Source organism: Phasianus colchicus, chromosome 7, assembly GCF_987193195.1.
Source record: "Phasianus colchicus chromosome 7, bPhaCol1.hap1.1, whole genome shotgun sequence".
Lineage (NCBI taxonomy): Eukaryota > Metazoa > Chordata > Aves > Galliformes > Phasianidae > Phasianus > Phasianus colchicus.
In genome coordinates, this window is record NC_143442.1 from 26,611,131 (window position 1) to 26,632,500 (window position 21,370).

The 21,370-nt window shown below is 42.8% G+C and overlaps 1 protein-coding gene across 11 annotated transcripts in view; it reads left to right on the forward strand.

Annotated features, from left to right (window-relative positions):
* The window catches only part of LOC116233958 (uncharacterized), a 235,334-nt gene that overhangs the window by 36,444 nt on the left and 177,520 nt on the right, over window positions 1-21,370 (forward strand). For 9 of the 11 annotated variants that reach the window (XR_016468363.1, XR_016468362.1, XM_090144265.1 and 6 more), the window contains one exon: window positions 14,396-14,553. The exons of 1 other annotated variant lie outside the window; for it this stretch is intronic. The gene's annotated coding sequence lies outside the window, so the exon portion shown is untranslated. Of the gene's footprint in view, window positions 1-11,936; window positions 13,422-14,395; window positions 14,554-21,370 lie in introns of those variants that run through there. One more of the 11 variants, XM_090144266.1, reaches the window with a different exon arrangement.

The window sequence follows — 21,370 nt, forward strand, 5'->3', positions numbered from 1 at the left end:
TCTTCTCATAAACTCATAGCTTGAACTTAGACAACAGAAAGGGAAGAGGGCACTCAAGAAAGGGACGATGAAGGAGAGGTATGGGGAAAATGAGGATAGTGTCTGGCACTCAGGGTAAGTGGGAGCAGGGTGAACGCAGCAAAATGCACTGCTTTTCATCCAACTGCCCAGTCCAGAGCTTGTAGCATTTAAATTCATGTTTGGAGAAGGACACCTGGTCGCTCTGGGCACAACAGGGTAAACTTGGTGAGGCCATCCTTGTGTCCTCTTAATGATGCTGTTTGCATGCTATTGCTGGATGTGTGTATGAAAGTGCACGTAAACAGGGTGTTCTCTGTTCGCCTGAAATGAAATGAAGGCACAATAAATAGGTCAATAAAATACGTCTTGGGGAGGAAGTAAAGTAGCCACTTTGTGTAGGAACATGCCTACGCCTGAAGCACCCTTGTCAAACAGGCGGCTGCTCTTCTGCCAGCCCCTCCCAGGTGTCCATGTGAGCCCCATGTGAGGGCTGCGCTGGGCGGTGCCGCTCCTGCTGAGCGCCAGAAGAGTAAAGCAAAAAACAAACACTCTTGAAACTGAAGAGGCAGAGGAGTTTGGTGTCTGATTTGGGAAAGGAGGAAGTGCAATTCAATATTTGAGGGAAATAACCATTTAAAACTTTTCTTTAGGGAGGGCACTCTATCGGGTTTTGCTCAGGCCAGAAGGATGAGGCTCTGCGTTTGTCATCAGGACTAGGTACACATGGCTCTGTGGATTTTGTACTTTTACAGCTGCTCCGTGATAATGTAAGAGAAAAAAATAATCCTTTATAGTCCCTGATTATCGGGTTACAGTTTATTAGAGATATAAATGCCAGCAATTTAAATGACTCTGTATTTAGTTGTCCTTGAAAAAACATGATTTGTAACTAAAAGGACAGTGCAAGGAACCTTTATGAAACAACAACACCTTATTAGTTGGAACAAGCATTACATATTTAGAAATTTTAAGCCTTTAAGTATTTTTTAGCAAAGTTTATGTGCAGTGATTATCTTCCTTTATGGACAAAAATATTTTATTGCTAGCTATTATGAACTCCACAATCTCTAGGCAGAGATTATAATGGACTAGATACAGTGCACTATCAATAATCTGAGTTAACATGTCAGCTCTATTAGCTTACTACACTGATAGCGGTCATTGTGGACTGGCTGACAATCAAAAGTATGCCACAAGACAACTGGACAACATTTACATTTATGAAGAATTATTCTACAGGGCCAGATATCGCACTGATGTCTGAAAATCTTACTCTTCTTCATGCTGCAGTTGCCACTGCTGTTTCACTGTGCAAACGATTGTAAAGCAAGAAGGTTATGGGAGGACGCTAGTGCGAAGCTCTACTGAACACCGGCTGTGGTGGCTTGTCTGTACTTGGTTGTCTTCCAGATCTCTGGGGTTGGGCTCCACCTGTGCCAAAGAAGTGTGTCGTCTAGTGGTTCCCATCCTCTCCGGAGCCAAGCCTCATGTTCGAACCCTGGCAGTGTCCCATGCTTCCTTGGATCCAGCTCCAACTGCATCAGGGCTTGAAGTCCTGGTTTGCCGCTCGCACATCTATGCGTGCACCTGCGTCTTGATGTGAAGTGTTAGCAAGTACAGTTTGGCGTGTCAGTGCAAAATCTGTCAGAGCAGGTTGCCCACCTGAAGTTGGTTTCTTAAATGTAGGGCAGCCACATTTCTACTGTGATTTCTGTGATTCTGGAAATCCTGTTGCAGTTCAGAAGGGATAGGTTGTGCTGTCTCCGGCTCTCTTTCCCGTCATACTGGAAGTTGGACCAGGTGGTAAACTGCAGCCTCTATACCCTACCTCTGTTTATGAATGTAAAGGGTGTAAGTTAGAATAGCCCGGGGCTTCTCTGCCCCAGGCTGGGGTGCCGGCAAAGCGCCATGCTGGTTTTCCAAACCCTTTAACGCACTAATGCTCAGGGAATGTGCTCAGTCTTTCTCACAAACCTTACTCAGACAAAACTGTTGAGCAAGCCATTTCTTGGTTGCTTTGCTGAAGTTCTTCAGGTTGACTGCTGATCCACTACTTTAAATGTGTTCTCTTTTCCCATTGATTTGCAGCAAGACATGCATGTGTTTTAGGGTTTTTTAAACGGGCACACTTTCCACAAGCAGGACTAAGTTTTGGTGTTTATCACAGTTTAGCAAGAATTTCAGCAGGATGTAGTTTTATTTCCTTTCTCTTAAATTGTGCTGTTTGTCAGGTGAGATATGTGCAGTATCTAGGAAATATTTCATACTTACTGTTTAAAGGCAGTTGTTAGGCAAACATTTAAGAAGGTCTCTGCCACAGCTTGGAAAATCAGCCAATTAATTTAAAATAGTCTTTGCTGAGTGGAACTATTTGGTAGAAAATATCTGTTGGAAATCTACTCGCATGACTTCTTAATGGCAAATGTGGTTTCTTCACAAAGAAAGAAACGTTGACTTTTCCTGAGCTTTATAAGGTTATCATAAAAAAAATCATAAATGTTTCAGATCAGCATGGCCATAATTTTTGTGTCTTGATTATCAAAACCAAACAGAAACTGTTAATTTCATCTGGATTCATCCTAAATCTGCGTGGCTGATCAGCCAGAGCTACTTTGGGTCGTGTGCTTGTACCTTCTCTATCAGTGTTAAAGACGTTCACTGTCAGGTGTGTTTACATGGAATATTGCAAGCAGACACAAGCCAAAATGTTTTTAAAATAAGCGTCGGGATTGCATTAGTATGGCTTTGAGCTTGAGGTAACAGAACTCATTTCACATCAGGGTTCTCAAGTTTGTCCTGTGTAGCTAGGCTTTTAGTGAAATAATGCAAGTCTAAGGTCTCATTTTTACTTCACTGTCCAAAGAAGTGTGTAAGATACTGCTGTGCAGATCATGAATATTCAGATCTCCTTCACGCTTTCTTTATTAGCATTGTTTTGTTTTGCCAAATTCCAGGTTGAGTTGGAACCAGGCAAATTATGTTGTATTTACTTTAGCCCAAAAGAGCACACAAAGCACTGGAGCTCTCCAAACCCTTGTCAAAGGTGAATGTACCCTCTGCTGCTTCAGACATGTCTGTCAGAAAGGATAAGCATTTCCTGCTGCATAGGAAGATACTTAACCTGTCTACTAATGTAGGAAATTATTTCTGCCCCTCCTAGCTTGGAAAAGGCACTTGAAATTTAAACCCGTGTAGTGCTGGTAAAATGCAGAGCAACTCAGGTGGCAAACAGCTCCACAGAGAATATCAGAGGAAGAGGACATAAGAGAGGCAATAAATATTCTGCAGAGATGTATTTGGTGGCACTGCCTTCCATTGTACTGTACGAGAAGATCCCCCCAAACAAGAACTCATCTGCTACTTACTGTGCTTAGACAGGAAAAAAGCATGGAGGACTTCTAGGCGCAGTGCAAAGCAGGGTATGGGGAACTTGTTTTGCCTGAAATCTGTCCCACTCGATTACTGTCAGACTGAGAACCAGACTTTGCTCAGTTTGTACAGCTAGCCTGAGGCTCCTGTAATTTACTTTGATCTACACGGATCCCTGAGGATCTCTTAACTTGTGAGTTGCGCTCTGCAGCCTGTTCCAAATGGGAAATTGTTTCTTAGTGACAGGCCGGTTGCAAAGCTCCCTTCCCTCCATCTCTTCTCATAGCAGGAGGCAGTTTTGCTCTCCCAGTCACAGGACGTAGCCCTTTTCTGAAAAGTGGCTTTCTAACAGGGTAAATACAGTTAATGATGCGCTGTCAGTGTCACAGATTGGGCAAGTGCAACCCACATCCTGTGGGTCACATGCAGCCTGGACCAGCCCCCCTGCCCTGGCAACTCAAGCAGACTTTTATTATAAAAGCTAGATATATGGTGGCAAGTCTGGCTGAAAAACAAACAAACGAAAAATAAAAACAGTTAGTGATGGTGAGTTTATTAAGTAATTATGGTAAACATGGCAGATATGATTTGTCCTGACAAAAAAGCCCGTGGATTTTTCTGAAATCAGTTTTTCTCACCAGACTGTAGCCAGGCGTATTGAAGAAAAGGGAACATCTATCAAAGAAGTGTGAAAAGTAAAGCTGGGAATTTCAAAATTTTTGCTTTGACGATAGCTGAAAGGACTGATGGTACAGCTGCAGTTCAACTTGCTGTTTTCATTAGTTATTGGTAACAAACATAATGTCACTGAAGAAGTGGCTTCTTTGGTGCCATTAAAAGACACAGCTAAATATCTTCATTTGTATGAAGCAGTAAAAGCTACATAAAAGTGTTTCTATTCAGCATTTGTCATCATATTTTGTATAGGTACTGATGGCACTCTAGCAATGGTTAATTAAAAAAAAAAAATTATAAAATTAATAGAAGATGATGCAATTGCTGCTGGCAACACATTTGGTGAAATATCACTGCATCAGTCATAAAGAAAATGTATGCATGAAAACTTTAAAAAATGGATAAAGCTGTGCAAATTGAAAAAATTTGCATGGCCATCCAGAATGTGGTTTGTCTTTCACGTGGCTGTCACCAGTGCTGAAATGCACCCCCCAACCCTTCACTGCTCACATCCGCTGTTTTTCACAGAATCACAGAATTGCCAGGGTTGGAAGGGACCTCAAGGATCATGAATCTCCAACCCCCCTGCCACACGCAGGGCCACCAACTGTCCCACCTAATGCTAGACCAGGCTGCCCAGGGCCCCATCCAATCTGGCCTTGAACACCTCCAGGGATGGGGCATCCACAACCTCTCTGGGCAGCCTGTTCCAGTACCTCACCACTCTCTCTGTAAAGAATTTCCCCCTGACGTCCAACCTAAATCTCCCTTCCCTCAACTTAAAACCATTTCCCCTTGTCCTGCTGTCATTCACCCTTTCAAAGAGTTGATTCCCCTCCTGTTTGTAGGCTCCCTTTAGGTACTGAAAGGCTGCCATGAGGTCACCCCGCAGCCTTCTTTTCTCCAGTCTGAACAAGCTCAGCTCCTTCAGCCTGTCCTCACAGGGGAGGTGCTCCAGTCCCCTGATCATCTTGGTGGCCCTCCTCTGGACCCTCTCCAACAGTTCCCTGTCTTTCTTGTACTGGGGGCTCCACACTTGGATGCAGTACTCCAGATGGGGCCTCACAAGAGCAGAGTAGAGGGGAACAATCACCTCTCCGTCCCTGCTGGCCGCCCCTCTTTTGATGGAGCCCAGGATACCATTTGCCTTCCGAGCCGCAAGGGCACACTGCTGGCTCATATTAAGTTTTTCATCTATCAGGACCCCCAGGTCCTTCTCCACAGGGCTGCTCTCAAGGACGGCTCCTTCCAGTCTGTAGGGATGCCTGGGATTCCTCCGACCCAGGTGCAAAACTCTGCACTTTGCCGTGTTGAACCTCATCAGGTCCACCCGGGCCCACCTTTCTAGCCTCTCGAGGTCCCTCTGAATGGCATCCCTTCCTTCAACCGTGTCGACCGCATCACTCAGCTTGGTGTCGTCAGCAAACTTGCTGAGGGTGCACTCAATTCCATCATCGCTGTCATTGATAAAGATGTTAAAGAGCACCGGTCCCAAGACAGACCCTTGGGGGATGCCACTTGTTACCGGCTTCCACCTGGACATGGAGCCATTGATGACCACTCCATAAATGTTCAGCAAGTGTCACTGAATGTCAGTGCGTGCCATTTTTTCCACATGGAGGAATTCAGTGACACACCTTTGCTTCATACGCAAATGGCTTCCATGTCAGACACCATCTTGTCAGACTGCTCCTCTGCTGCTGTCACATACAACATGTACTGGAATATGGGGGAGAGGTTCAACCTCTACTGCTACACCACCAGGATCCACCTCTGATATTGCGGACCAACATCAAAAAATAAGAGCAGAGGACTTTTCTTCCCTAGAAAATTTCCTGTCTAGGTCTGTGTTGCTCAATTGATACTACAGCCCTAAATGTCAGCTGGCATCCAGGGATGCTCCTCTGGCTTGCTCAGTTTTGTCTGAGAGCAGGGTGGGAAATTTTCTGTCAGTTTTATTTCTCACAGAAAATACATTTTTCACAACATGGATCTGCTTCTGTTTGGGGAATGCTGACTTCAGGGATTTGGGATTTAAAGATTATTTTCTTTCTTTTTATTTTTTTAAGCTAGCTTGATGCTTAGAGTCAAACACATTTGAAAAAAGCTTACATTTCTGTGTGGGGAATACCAGATATTTTGGTGTTCCCTCTCTGTCAGTTTTGCAACAGGAAAATATGATTTTGTACAAATGGGTGTGGAAGAAAGACATTAACAAAAGTTTTCTACCAAGAAGTTGTTTCTTCTGTAGCTGAACCATTATTTTCTGCTTTGTTTGGTTGGACCATTTGACCTTCTAGAACAGAAATGTTTTGCTTGGGGGCCCGGATAAGCTCCCCAGGCCCATGGGCCTCAGACCAACATTCACCCTGGAGTTCCCCTTCCAGCTTTCCCACTGCTGTATTCCTCTGTGACTGGGTGCAATGGGGAACCCAGGCCAGGGAGGAGAAGCAGGCTTTTTAGCCCCTGGAGCAGCTTAGCTCTTGAACTGCTTCATGAAATGCTTTTTGCCTTTCTGAACAGAGCTGTTTCGATGTCACTTGTTCCACAAGTGTAGGCCAGCATGTTAAACAAAAGTGATTTCTATATGTTGATGTAGCATATGCAGCATGTAGATGCTGAATACTGGCATTTCACTCAGGACTGAAACTCTGTTTTTCGGCTGTTAAGAGCAGAGCCCAGGTTTAGATGGCAGAGTGTTTGTGGTTTAGCTTCCTAGTTCCACTTGTGAGGATTTACAGTACTGTAAACCTAAACTAATGTCATGTAAATCCATAGTAATGTGACTATGTTTATTTCCCTCCATGGAGCTGTCTAGATTTACACCATTTAGAATGGGAACAGTATTTGGCCCTTTAATATCTATCTCCAGATAATAAAAGTCAGATGAGGGTTTCACTAAATATTTGGCAAACCTACTAAAACAAGCCCAACAAACTGCGCAGGACGTAGATTAATTTCCTCCATCAGCATCTGGGTTCAGCATTATAATTAGCAGCAGATCTCCTAGCGATACGCCAAACAAAGATGTTTATGTCAAATAGCTATTTCTTAAAAGAGAAAAAAGAGAGAAGGGTGGCTTAAATTTATGGAACACCTCGCAATCAGTCCACATTGCCTGTGTGATAAGCAGTTACTGCCAGAGATGCCTACAGTTGGCACAACCTTCATTTATGTTACTGAGTTTGTGCCTGTACTGGGCATCTGCATTGTGAGGACAAGGGGCACATAACAGTCTTCCTTTCTAACCTCTTGTAACTTCCCTTTTGATCTTCTTACTAACCTGGACTAGCCTGGCTTTAAATCAGCTGTGCATGCAGTGTGCACCTCCTGCTAGTGAGAGGTGATGCTCTGAAAAGCTGGCACAGGCATCCCCTCAGCCAACAACCAAAGTGCTCGCAGCCAAAGCCTACAGAAGCCTGCACCCCCTGGACTGCAAAAGCAGGGCTGTACTGTGAGGAGGATGAAGTTCCTGATGATGTTTTGGAGCAGGGAAATCCCAATCACTGCCAGAAATCTGTGGAGAGGAGAAAGCAGGAAATATTCAGACCTCTGAAGAAGTCTGAATAGTTACAAGCAGATACAGATCTACATGTGGCCTCAATAAAGGAAACTCTGACCTCTCTGAGACCAGGCAATCGCTCTGTAACTAGCAGAACTGCAAAGTGTCAATTGAATGTGGAGGAATTCTATCAATTTCTGAAATTACTGAATGAAATAACCATACAAAATGATGAGTAGTCAGAAGACAGATTTGGTAACTGTTCTAAACTTACTAACAAAAACGACCTTGGACCTGGAACTGTGGCACACCAGCATTTGAACCTTCAGTTTGTGTGCTAGAGGGCTATATCTCCATCAGTGACACAGGATGCTTTCACTCATTCATAACCTAGAGACATTAGATATCATAAAAAGTTCAGTATACCATTTTGATGATAATGTATTTGTTGTCTGCACTGCAAACTTCTTAGCTAGCATTCCAGGATTATTTGTCAGGCAGTAATTAGAATGATGCGTTTTAAATCTTCTGAAATGGTGCCAGGAAGAAAATTGCTTTCCATTTTGAACAGTGTTAGTGGTACAGCTGGAAATGCTGCTTCCTGATGAAAATACTTCTAAACATCTCTTGGTCTGCTTTTGGTCCCAGCCTGCCTGAGGAACACAAGCAGTATCTTCTCTTTTCTGGGTTGCAGAAGAATTATTAATAAGCTGTTTACACATATGGAAGAGTCCAGGTTGGAACACCACTGAACCATACTGCAGAGAGCTGAAAGTGGTACCTGGGCTTTATGCAGATTTGTAATTTTGTCGGATAATTGGTGGGGAACACCTTCCTCCCAACATGTATCACCTCCCCAAAATCTCCAGTGGGTTTGATACCATGTTCTGGATCCTAATTTGGAGAGCAGCCATATTTATCAGGACGTTTGTCACCAGGATTTTAGTTCACCACAGTAAGAGAAGTGAACTGATGTTTTAAATCTATGATTTTTAAATATCAGTGCAGAGATACAACCAAGAAATTGATGGGCTTTTCTGGATTCAATCCATAGGACAAGAATGAATATCTAGTATTAGAGTATAAAATAAAGCTTAAAAAGGGAGATTTCAAGACAGCATTTACTGAAGCTTTCATAAGGAACTTCAGTATGGTTGCAAGTGCCACATCTATGATGAAATGCCCTAATATTTCATTTGTCTGTGGTCTGTACCCAGGAATGAAGTCTCTGGGTCAGATCAAGTCACTGTAATCAGAGCATTAGGTAACAAAAAGTCTGACTGTAGTTGTATTATCTCCCACTCAGGTTTCAGAGTGGCATTCAGTTCATCCTGAGTTTTAGAGAAAGTTGCTGAATGAATAAGAGTCAACATGGACTCTTTCCTACCAAAATCAGCAAGAAGAACTCTTGGTAAAGCAAATGAGAAATAAATGTGTCCATTTAAGGTATTCAGATGTTATTTTTTTGGTCACAGTAGTATTTTTTCAAGTTGAATAAGCATGCAGGAAAAGAACAGTTTGTGACTGCATTTTCTACTAGATATGAATTTGTCTTCTACTAGATGTGAATTTGTGTAGAAGTCCTCAAATTCCAAAAACCAGTCTTTGGGAATGTCTAAGTGGTTTATTAAGATTATTTAATTAAGATTAATGTGTAAGGATTTATCACATACTTTTTATACTGAACAGCAGGTCTTCAGCTGATGTAAATGAGCATAGCAAAGCTAACCTGTGCTGATTTAAAGCAACGCAGGGAAAGACTGAAGGAAAGTAAGAGTGTCACCATCCTGTGTAACAGAACTGAGTGCATGTGTGTTGGAAGTGCTTTCACTTCTTAGCTCTGTTTTATTGTTCTACTCACAAACATTTGTGCTTGCTTGTCTGCAAGGATGAGGACTGGTATCACTGGGAAGTGCTTGACGGATAAGTCTGCTTGCAGACATTCTGTGGCTCTTGATCTGGAGCTGTCACACTATTTGGGTTTTTAAATGAGACTAGATGATCTTGCAGGTCATTTCCAACCTTGTGATTCTGTGATTCTATGAGACCTCTATCTGAGCACTGAAATCCTCTTTAGGGCCCCCTTTTCCGCTTTTACTTTGCATTGCTTGATCTCTACAATAGTTACAGTTGCTGTTGTGCTTCCGTACTTGTTTCCATTACTTCCACAGGGATCCTACCTATGCTGGAAACATGCAGAGAGGACTCATGTGCTTTCTGCCTTCAGACTGCAGAAAGAAACAAAGCGCTGTCAGTGTGAAGGCTGTGGATCAATGAAGGCCCACGCTAGCTGCGTGTGCCTTGCTGGATTTCCTGCCCCCATCCCAGCAGCACTCATGGAGTGCCTCTCCCTGCAGCTAGGCCTCCTTTCACTGTATTGACTGCTCTCATCCTATTGTGTTTGGGGAGAGAATGAAAACAACCCACGTCATTTCTCCCTTATTAATTGTGGAAGTGCAGTATATGGATCTCATGGCAGAGTGCAGAGGGACTGCAGCAGTAGAAGTGGTGAAGAGGCACAATGTGACCAATCCTCTCTTGACAACGTGGTCTGCTCCTGGCTTCTCCTGCTCTGCCTTGAGACCTGCCACAGCCTTCAGCACCGCCCGAGTGTCACAGCACCACTCCTGCTGAGCCTCTGAGGCTATGGTGACTGCTGGGGGTGAGGAGTGGCTGTGCCCTCCAAAGTCTGACCAGCAGTGTGGCTGCTGGCAGCTCAGGATGTTATTTGTCCCTGTGCCCAGAAAGAGACCCTTTCTCTGCAAACTAATGGGAAAGGCCGATCTTCTGCATTCTCTTTTTCTCAGTGCAAGGTGAGCCACAGTTTGGCACTTGGCCTGCAACTTCATTCCTTCTGCTTTCTTTTTCTCTCACTTTCTCTCTGTAGTGCAAAAATAGTATCAGTAACACATTTATATCCTGCCCGAAAGGTAACATGTGGACAATGTTGTAAAACTCCAGGTGGGAGCTGTGGCTGTCGTACAGAAATGACATATGTAAAAGTTACGAAATATACACAGAAGCTTTGAAGGAGAAAGGTGTGATTTCAGAGAAAATCATCTTGTGCTTCCTGAGACAACTGGGAAACCAGGTTGCTTGCCCCTCATGGGAGCTTTCGTGGCACTGGATTACTTGAAAGTAAGTAAGTTGGCCCTGAAAGTCCTTATGCAAGGTGGAAAACATCTTGCCAGTATCTAGCTCTCCTTAGTAGATTCAGAATGATATGGTTAGGTGGTGGCACAAGACCAGGGAGAGCTGTGGGAGAACACACTTCTCGCAGATAGCCTCTCATGAAGGCTATCTGTGCTCTCAGATGGCTCTGAGCCATCTCGCGTTCCACAAGAGTACTCCTGATCCCAGATCTTTCTGATCTTCCATCCATCTGCGTGGCTCACCCTTCCTTGCTGCTGTGCCTGCTGGTCCCTGTGAACTCATGCCCTGAATATTTGCTATTTGAGTCAGAGTGGTCAAGGCTGAAGACACTGCTTTAGCTGTGCCCATTGCCCAGGTCACTCGTTAGCTGCATGCTGTCTTTGCTAGCAAATTCACTTGCAGGCAGGGACAGCTGCATGAGACAACAAGGAGTTTGTGCCATCTCCCTGAAGAGCTCACATGGCAGCTAAAACCTTGCAAATCCTACCTTATCAACAGCTCTGGGCACACTCCTCAGCAGTATTGGTGCAGGGAAGAGAATTCAGAGGTGTGTTTGGGTCAGGACAGGGCAGCTTGTTCCTCACTTCACTTAAAAGTAATCTGTGCACAGACTTGCAGATGACAGCCAGATGCTCTGTAGAGTATTGTCTGTGTTTTCCGTCACTTTTGGAGACTCAGCATACACAGCCTAATGCCATTCAGGCATCTTCCTTCCCGGTTCCTGACAAACCATTAATAAGAGAACTGCACAAACCTGTGTAAGCACAGCTATCTCCTGATTGACTGTAGAACATTTTGGAACTGGGCTGATAAGAAAATCCAAATGCTTTTGTGAGAAGCATTTTAGGTGGATAGCAGATTTTAGTGGATGTGACTTACATGGACAGAAAAAAAAGCTTCATCTTAAAATAGAGATATTTCCATTGAAGCTAGCATTCTGTCTATATCATAGGACCCCCAGCTACAGTTCCATTGACATGGTAGCTGGGCTACAACTTCCGTGATGCACCATGGAAAGGGTATCCAGCAGTAACAAGCTCCTCTTCACAAGGAGTGCTGCATGGTGGAACAAGAAGCCTAGGAAGCCAACCAGTACTCAAACTGTATTGTCTAAATATTCCCGCTCACTCTAGTATGAATGAAAAACATTCCATTTCTTTTTTAATTCTGGAAAAAATATCTATTTCATTAAAAAATCAAGCAAGGTGAAAGAAAAAATAGAGAGAAAAGTGGTTGATTAGTTTTAGGCAAGACCGGATTTCCATCTCTTGCCTCTTGTTCTAGCTCCTTGGTAGTATCCATAATTTGTCCATTATTCATCAGAGAACTCTCTCCTTTCACGCGTCATAGAACTTAATTTCAAGTTCATGTAAGGAATTGGTGAATCTTCACTTTGTCAGAAACTGGGCCCAGCCCTAAACTCATCCCACCCAGCCAGATACTCTCTGGAAATTGTGATCTTTTCAGCACAGATTTTGTCTTCTTTCAGCTCATTCTACATATAGACATTGGAGCATAAGCTAGCTCCTTAAATAAAAACCAAAGCAAAGCACTTGACTTGAGAAGAATAGAAGACCCAAAAGGAAAGAACAAAACAAAAACGACACTTAGGTACTGGATTGAGCAGATGCCGTAGGTTGTTATAGCAACTTGAGTTCTAAAATGAGAGAGAATACCCACATGCTGCCACATCTGAAGTCTGGAGTGTGTTTCTTCAATAGAATCCAGGCTTTGAGGAAACACCTATTTGCTATTATTAAAAAGAAATCAGCGTGTAAGGCTGCCTCAGAAAGATCTATGTACATTTTCCTGTGAAAGAGAAGAGCTCTTTAGGATGCTTTGAAAAGACTTGTGGTATCATTTGTTTATGATATTTACAGCAGAGTGTGTGCATGCCTGTATGCATGTGTGCGATGTGGATTTCAGCTCACAAAGAGAACTTGAAAGCCTTCCAGCAGAAACATAAGCGCTCTGACAAAGAGCTTGTGAGGGAATAACTGGCAGCAGCAGATACTGAGGTGACAGTGAGCGGTTGTAACATCAAACCTGAAACACTTACAGTTTTGTGTACTTCTGTGAGAAATAATGACTACTCAGATGCTGTCTGTCTCTGTCAACGCAAGGAAAAAGCACCAGTTAACTATCAAATCTGAGATGAAGCTTCAGGAGGATATAACTGAATGTTTTCATGGCAAAATAATCTATTTTATGTGAAAATATATTAATTGGACTTCGAGTTCAGGTAGAAATGTGGCCCAATTAAGTTGAATAAGAGTCTTTGTCTTGACTCAGCTGAGCAGGTCAGGCGCCAGATGCTTGCACATGTAGGATTTCTAGGTTTGGGATCTTTGCTCCAGTTTCAGCTGAGTAACTTGTGTGGGAGTGCAGCAGTCTGAGATGTTCCCCTGGAAAATGCAGGGCACTTGAAATGCCACATTTGGTGATTATACCATTATACCCTAAATTTACTTTGCGGCTTTTTTTTTTTTTTGTCAGTGTTTGCACTGTAAGTCATCTGTGAATCCATGCCTTGGGTAATCCACCCACCAGCTGCCTTTACGTAGTGAAAGTGGAGCGAGTGGCTTGCAGCACCAGCTGAGATCAAAGCCTGTACTTAAATAAAGGCTGTCTGTGGGACGGGGCAAAGTGAGCATGGGGCTGCCCTTGGCACTCAGAGAACTGGCCAGCCTGGGATAGCAAGGTGAGGCTGTGCAGGACTGGGTCATTGCTTGGCTCTTGGGTCTGTGGCTCCTACATTGCTCCTCAAAATCACTCCTCAGTGTCTTTGAACTTTTCTCTCTTACCTTGCTGTTTCCTAGAGGTATAATTTTCAGCAGAAGCTAGCTTATGCCAGCTGTTCTTTGTAGTCATCTTCCAAAAATAGTGCATCTGGTTGGAATTTTTCTTCTCTCTCCCTTTAATTCAAATACGGCTGAAAGACATTGCCCAAACATACCTCCAGTAGTAATAATATTTAACGATACATCTTCAGACAGAAAAGAATATGGAAGCTATTAAACCCAGAGGCAAATATTTTCTAAGTTATGAGTGTGAGAAAATTGAGTTATAGGTAGAATGTGAGTGGTTTTGCAATCTTCATAGCAGGTGTTAAGGCCAATCTGCTAAAATAATTATTTATTTGCCTTAAAAGTGTAACCTTGACTTTTTAAAGCTATTCTGGAGGGAGTGTGGTTTTCATCTATGAATGAATTAAGCAAGAGTCGGGATATGAAACAGTGTTATTAGAATTGGTGTGGTTTTAAAAATAATAATCTAAACCAACAACAAAAACAAGAAAAATCACATGAAGAGCTAGATTTTTTAGATCTGTTGGTGAATGCCCAGCCACTAGTAGAAGGCAATCCATGGTTCAAATTCAAGTAGATATCCAGCGTTGGTATTTTGTGGAACAGCTGTCAGCTTTAATTCTGAAAGATCTGAGACAAAATAGGCTCTAGGAGAGATTTTTTTCTGGTATACTGGCACTACTGCTGTGTTAGACATGATGCAGTTACTGCATGAGCTAACTCGCATCTTCTGCAAAGTCTGTAAGTGAAAAGCGACCATGTAGTGCTTGCTCTTGTATTCTCTAATGGATTTGTCAGAGAAGCTTTTCTTAATGGCTATGTCTGTCACACTGGATGATAAACATGGGATTGTTTTTCCTCCCTGCAGAAATCAATGTCAGGGATGGGAATAAAAGCAGCAGAGGCTCACGCTTGTACAAAACCAGCCCAGCACAAGAAAGGTGTCAGCAGCTGTGGACATAGCGAGAGGAGCAAGAACAGTCAGAAAACCTGCTGGCCAAGTGGCAGCCCAGCTGTACCTCCTAGGTAAGCTTGTTGGGTCTCAGCAGAACACTCCTTTTGGGGATACAGGGTTCTAGGGCCTGAGACAAGGTCCCAGGAAGGTCCCACCCTGCACGCAGGAGGGAAGCTGCAGCCTAGGGTGTGGGTCTCTGCTGCATGGAAGCTACCACAGGTGCCTGAAGAAGTGGCACTGCACTTTGGGGAATGAGAAGTCCCCTTAGCCAAGTGTAAATGCTCTGGTGGTAGAGCTCTAATCAGTGCCAAGTGATAAACTGAATATTTCTATCTCAGGAAACATGTCACAAAAGGAAAACTTGTGAACAAAGTAGAGGCATATCAGAGTTCCATTCTAACAAAACAAGAGCTCTGCCTCAAGTGGCATTTACACAAAGGCAAATCCCTGCTTTGCCTGATAAAACATGGAGTTTTTGTTAAGGAACCATCCATAGTTTCCTTCCCAAGATTTCATTTAGACAGTCTCATTGAAGTTAAGGAATAATATGGAAAAGAGGGTTTTTCTACCTAGCAGAGATCCAAAGAGATCCAGACTTCCATTTCACCTCCAATGGAGACGAGATCTAACTGTTTCAACTCAAAAATGGGGTGCAGGCTTTATTCTCATGTTAAGCGGTGGAGGAGAAAAAGAATAAAAGACCAGATTTTGTCCTTGAGCTTACTAAAAACCCTTCTAAGCCTTCTTTGAAAATAATTCCTGGCACAGTCAGCTTTAAACCTAAGTTTGACTTTTTTTTCCTCTCCTAGTACCAAACATGATTAGAACATAGTATGGATTAATTGCTCTGCCAAATGTCATTCCTATAAATCAAATCTGTTTTCTGACATATGAGTGAGTGTCTGAATACTCCAAAGCCATTAAAAATATCTGCATAATTTTAAAACCTGCTAAATGTTGTTGTTTTCTCTTTCTCTCTCTCTCTCTCTCTCTCTCCCTCGCTCTCTTTCTCCTTTCATTCTTGGTACAGTATGGTATTTTACTCTGATACTCTGATGATGAGAAGTTGAATGGCAAGTTTCAGTCAAATGCTTTTTTTTTTTTTTTTTCAATCCAATTCTAAAATCTTAACAATGACACTCACAGTGGAAAATGCCACCAACTGTAAATTTACACACGGACAAAACTTGGCAACCTCAATCAGTTCTTTTTCAGGCGTAACTTGTGGGATCTCTGCCCACATTCTCTCTGCAGGAATTGGTGTTATCCTGCTACTCAAGTATTCATGTGTTAGCGCTCCAGGTATATAACAGCATGCGGGACAAAGTCTCCAGAGCTCATCCTATTAGTTCGTACTGTGTTTCATGTGTAAGATGGTATAAATATTTGCGTGGGGTAATAATGACTGCCCCCTCTCTGATTATCTGTATCATGCAACAAGAGCTGAGGAAAAATTATCTAGCACAACATCATTTTTTCATTGGTAATGCTAATTCAACAGATCCAAAGCAGTTCGTGGAACTTGTTCAGTTTTGCCAGCTCTTGAGAGGAGTTGGCTGCACTTGTAACAGACCTGTCCCAACAAGCTGGCATGACTGCCCTCTTCTTGAGACCCATGCACTTTTCAAGTGGCTTTTGTCCTCTATCTGTGACTCCTAGAAGACTGCTCTCCCTGACTTGGGGATACCATTAGCCTGGAGTGGCTGGCAGCCTGCGTGACAAGCTGAAAAATTCATTTTTTTCCTTCCTCCATCCCTCATATTTCCCTTCTAATGGAGGAGGATAAAAAAGTAATAAAAAGGTAACTATTAGAAGAATAGTTTCTGTCCTGTTTTACAAGGACTCTTTTTTAATCTTTCATGAGAGGAAGTTTGGTTTCTCATTCACATTTGTCTCTTGTTGCCCTGTGTCTGTACAGAAAGATGAGTTGCATCTGGCCTCAGCCTGGTCCGGAGCCAGCTGTTGCCCACAGGGGCCCTCCTTCCTCAAATGGTTTTCTGAGCAACGCCTGGAAAACCAGAGGAGTGGCTGCACTGAGCACTGTGACAGCTATTCAGGTTTTCTTCCTGGACCTGCTTCTGTGTCTTTTGGCTGTGACAATGTACAAAAAGGTCTCAAACCATCCTGGGTGGGGGGCTATCTGGCCATGAGAAAACAATCCTTCTCCCTGCAGAAATTGCCTTCCTCTGAGACAGGCTCTTCTAGCTCACTCTGGTGCCACTGTCGTTCAAGGAAACGTACAAGGAAACGTTCAAGGAAAATGTAACATTTGCTCTATGACACCAGCACATCTGCAGGTGGCCGGGGCAGCTATGACACGGGGTCACCTATCCTCTGTGTGCAAGGGAGAGCTATTTAACAATATGTGAACCTGAACCCACAAACCTGTCATACAGGGTGAAATGCAAACCACCCTAGGTGACTCATGATGGCTTTTTGTATTTTGGGATCTCTCCTGTACAGATCTAGCTCAGATGTTTCAGTCCTAAGAAGTCTTCCATGCTCACTGTTCTATGATTTTGTCCCTGTTTAGTTAATTGTATTCAAAAGTCTACCTCAAAGGAAATTAGTGCTTCAAAACTGAAAGCTAGAAACTTTTGTTATTCCCAGTAATGTTTCCCCTTTTGACAAAAGATTGACTAAATTCCAAATACTTTTAGTTGTCCTAATTTATTTTTTTTTTTCTGAGAAATGAGCTATGAAAATCACCAGTCGTTATACTTTTCAAACTATTTTTCATTTGAATAAATTCACTCAGCAGTAAGAGGGTTGCTATGCTTCTCAGCAATGATTATGGATGCAGGTTATCATATAATTCATTTCAAACTTTGTGCTGAACATTATGGTATAAAGTGGAAAATGGGGTTCTGTCCTCTTTACCTCCTGTGGGATGGGTCTAAGTTGTTTCTTTGAACTGAAGCAGCACACTGGGAAACTGCTTTTCAATTTCAGAATTTGACTAAACTCTAAGTGTGTTGCCATCAAGAGCTAAACAAGTGCAGTAGATGCCTAAGGGATCAAGTGATTTTGTATGTTTGCTAATGCTGTAAGACAGCTTTGAATAGTCAGAATAGTCCTTTAGTTGCAGATGTCCTCTTATCTCCTTCTTGCAACCTATGTGTTCCACCTTTGAAGAATTAATTCTGTTGGTTTTAAACCAAAGAAAGCAACAAAATTATTTCAAGAGGCCATAAAGCCTGTTAGTGTGAATGGCCCAAAAGAATAATGTTCCAGTTCAGTATGGCTTCATTGAAAATGTCTGGAGAAAGTAATGCAGTGCAAGACTGTATGATCTGGCAAGGGGTGGTGGGACCTGAGTGTGCAAGTGTTTTTTCTCATCATTTATCTCTGGCAAGATGTTTTACCTTTCTCTTGTGGTACAGATTTGTCTAATCTATATACTTAGACGGTAAACTCTAGAGCTTAAACTGTTCTATATTACGTAAGAAAAAATGTGTGTATTTCTAGGGTAATAAGAACAGAACTTTTTCTGTGGGATACGTATAAGGGGAAGCCTACTGATTTTGAAAGCTTCTGGTGAAAAATGCTTGTGTGAGTGCAAAAGTACAAAGCAAGGCTGTTATTATTCCATTTTCATATGAATAATCTAAATTGTTTGTGTCTGGGCTTAATATGCAGTTACTAAACCAGAATTCCCATTATGGGAAATAAAAGAGGCAGAAGATACGATTACCCATATGGAATCTAGCTGTTGCTGGGTGAACCTCACTGTGTTAGGTCTCTCCTTCCACCTCTAAGCTGCTCCCAGGAGGCAGAGGAAGATGTGATGGGAGCCAATACAGCTTAGCCCGAAGCCTTCACTAGCACAACCCAATTGAAGTCCAAAAGCCTCCTCATGCACAACTGGTATTCCTTCACATATCCTGCTCCGTGGAGCAAGAATAAGGTGAGAGGAAACTTGAGAAAGGCATTCTTACCAATAGCTGTTGAAAAACCTGCACTGGTAACCCAGCACTGTAGTGTCCTCATTATTGTTCTTTGTTTCCTAAAGTGAATTCTTCTCACATCTTTTCAGTTCAAACTCCTGGCCGTGCAATAACTTGGAAAACCAGAGCAGGTAGAGCAACTGTTTAGACAAAATCCTTCATTTTGCCAAGAATGCAGCTTTATGCAAACAAAGTTGATTAAGACCAAAATCAATGGTTGTTGTGGTTTTTTTGTTGTTTTTTTTTTGTTTTTGGTCTGGTTTTATTATTATTTGTCTCACTGAAATTAATGGCTGTGCTTTTTTTTTTTAATGTTTTTATTATTATTTGTCTTATTACTTTGTCTGTTAGCTTTTTGTCTTAAGCTGAAAAATACTGTTGTTCTGTAACTTGCTTCCGGCATCTGGAATTTCAACAGAAGATAAGTTTCAACTTGAAACTAAAGCAAATGTCTCCCCCGCCTTGCCCCCCATAAACAACATTTGAAATGTTAACAAATATAATAATAACAACCCCTCAAAAGAAAGTAAGAAAGACTTTTTTTCCCACAGCCAGAGGCAAAGTGTGTCCAGGACCAAAATCTGCCTCTGCCCTGAACACAGTTGTACCAAGCTGCATGGCTGGTGGTAAATATGCATTCCAGACACTGACTTCGGGATAATGAAGGTCAAGTACAGAAATGCCCAGATTATGTTAATCAGCTGAGAGGGAGAGTACAAACAATCTGTTTGTAGCTTAAGATGCTGTATCCTCTTCTGTGAGTCTCTAGAAGAGAAGAACCCAGGTATAATACAGAGAGGCTGCATGTGAGGTAGCTGATTTGCTCTTTGTGAGAGCCAAGCCTGCTTCTATCTGAGTCCTCCAGGCAAGTGAAGCAGGAAGAAAGCTTTTGTGTGCTGCTTGCTGCAGGTGTAGGTGTTACTGCATTCATTCTTATGGTAGCTGCAACAGATTTTCCTGGGCCAGGTACTGCCTTTGAGTAGGAATCGTTGAGGTCTGTAAGGAGAACGGAGGCTCAGGGAGATCCTTCAACAAACCACTATAAATTAGTTTATTTTATGCCACTTTTTTTCAAAACCAATAAACAGCTTGACAAAACCTGAGTGCTTTAACCCTAAAAATTATTTGGTATTTAAATAAACTAGTCTCTGCTATCCTCTATGAGCCTTGTGCTTCCCCAGCTGCCTGAGTGTCATAGTTTCATGATTTTTGATTATCAGTATTCCACATCATAACATCATGTAATGCACTGGGGGTTTGACTGTTGATGCTCAAGTTCCGGGTGCCTGTCTGGAGAAGAACTGCATTCCTCAGGGGGCTTTGTGGTCAGCGAGGAGATGTAACTCCTGGCAAGGTCACCTGATGTTCTCTTCCTCGCCTGCTCTTCTTCGCCTGCACTTCTCTGTCTGCTTTTCTTCATTGGCTCAACTGGACTTCACTTTTCACCTCAGCATTGTGGTGAGCCTATCCACCTTTTGCACACACTCTCTCTCTATTATATTTTGCTGATACTATATTTAGTAAATTAGTTTGCTTCACCTAAGATCCTTGCCGCTGTTTTCAGTTATTTTGGGGTCCCCTGTTTCCCTTTTCCAGAGGCGCAGATCTGCAGATCCCTCCGCCCCGCTGGTCACGGAACTGGGCCGAACCAGCCCGTAAACCGCTGACACTGAGTTCTCTAAGACTGGGGAGACATGGTTGGGGTTCCTGGGCACTGCCTCTGACAGCACATGGTTGTTGTGGGCTTGTTATGGTTTCGTGATGACAAGGGGGGCTCATTCCTGGTCTCAGGGTGGCCTGGAGCTGCATTCTGAAGAATGTGAGAGGTGTGTTGATGATGGGGACTATAGCAAGATGAGACAAAACTAAGGCTTTTTAAGCAGAGATGCTCTCTCTCCTGTCTACTTCAAGCCCTCTCTTCTACCAGGAGGCCAACTTGTGGTTGCAAAAGACAAGCCCCCAGATGATCTCTGTGAGAAAAGAAACGTGAAGTTCTCCTAAGGCCTGCAGTAGTACCTGGGGGAGAAAGGTCTGTGAGCACATACTGAAGGCCTGTGGTGGGAGGGGGACCTAGCATAAATAGCAGAGAGAAGAAACAAGAGGGCTAAGCATTTCCAGCTTGAAACAAGGGAAACTGGAGCACGTGGAGGCAGCTGTTCAGATGATGGAAGGAGCTGGCACCAGTTGCATATTGGAAGAGAACTTGGAGAGACTAGGGTGATCAAGGTAGCCAGGGAAGGTCTTCACAAGGTGATAACATAGCTGTCTGTGGTGCTACAGTGAATGTGTCTGAGATGATGGGCATGAATCTGCTGCTCTTCTGTGTCTTAGTGATGTGAGAGCTACAGTGGTCACTGGAGAAGTCTCTCCAGAAGGATAAATGTTGACTTTGTATGAAGTGACAAAAGAGATAGAGGAGCAGTGTGATCTATGTGTCTTTGCAAAGGCATGAAAGTGTAAAGGTGGGAAACATCCCTTTTTTTTTCTTTTTTTTTTTTTCTGTAGGGACTCAGGAAAAATAAGGTACTTTAAAGCCTCAAATATTTTACTTTCAGAAAAATGTGTAAATTGGGCAACTTTCTTTAGAAAGTTGCAGTGCCTCTGCAGTATGTGATATCTGTAAATTTTAAACACAGCATCACTGACTCACTGACTTTTCCCATACTTTATGTAGCAGGGACACTGGAAGAAGGATATTTAGCATATAATGCTAGTTGTAGTGGTGACAGATAAAAACTCTGAGTTTGAACAGGAAATTGATGTTGCTGGGAAGAGTTTTGGCCTCACAGGGGTCCTGGCTTCCAAGAAAGAATGAAGAGGCTGTGTGATTGAAAAGATGCAATGAAAGTTGGGCAGGCTTAAGCGAACAAAACCTTTGAGCCAACTTTTGAATCTACTATAATTTATGAAATAGCAGTGTGGAGTTTGTTTGTTTGTTCCC